The 297-nt window shown below is 36.0% G+C and overlaps 1 protein-coding gene across 1 annotated transcript in view; it reads left to right on the top strand.

Annotated features, from left to right (window-relative positions):
• Positions 1 to 297, top strand: part of LOC119591705 (steroidogenic factor 1-like) — a 34253-nt gene that overhangs the window by 365 nt on the left and 33591 nt on the right. The window lies entirely within an intron of this gene.

The following is a 297-nucleotide window of genomic DNA, read 5'->3' as shown; positions in this document are numbered from 1 at the left end:
CTGAATTTTGTAGTTTTAATTAAATATCTGGGACATATCTGATGAACTGAAGAAGAATTAAGACATCGGGAAGCAGTTGAGAAATTGTAATGCTATAGGTGAAATTATACGTAAATTTAGTTACTGTTCAGAAGACGTCATGTGCCAGCTATTTAGGAATCACTATTCTCCGGTTAAATACGGGGCCTTTGGTATTCCTAATCTTATAGGAAACTTAACATCTCTTAATAACATCCACCATAGGCTGCTAGGCATCCCAAGACAAACTTCATGATATCCATGCAAACCATACTCAGA

Source organism: Penaeus monodon, chromosome 29 (genome assembly GCF_015228065.2).
Source record: "Penaeus monodon isolate SGIC_2016 chromosome 29, NSTDA_Pmon_1, whole genome shotgun sequence".
Taxonomy (NCBI): domain Eukaryota; kingdom Metazoa; phylum Arthropoda; class Malacostraca; order Decapoda; family Penaeidae; genus Penaeus; species Penaeus monodon.
The sequence above is the reverse complement of the archived record's forward strand: the minus strand, read 5'-3'. Positions and strand labels throughout refer to the sequence as shown.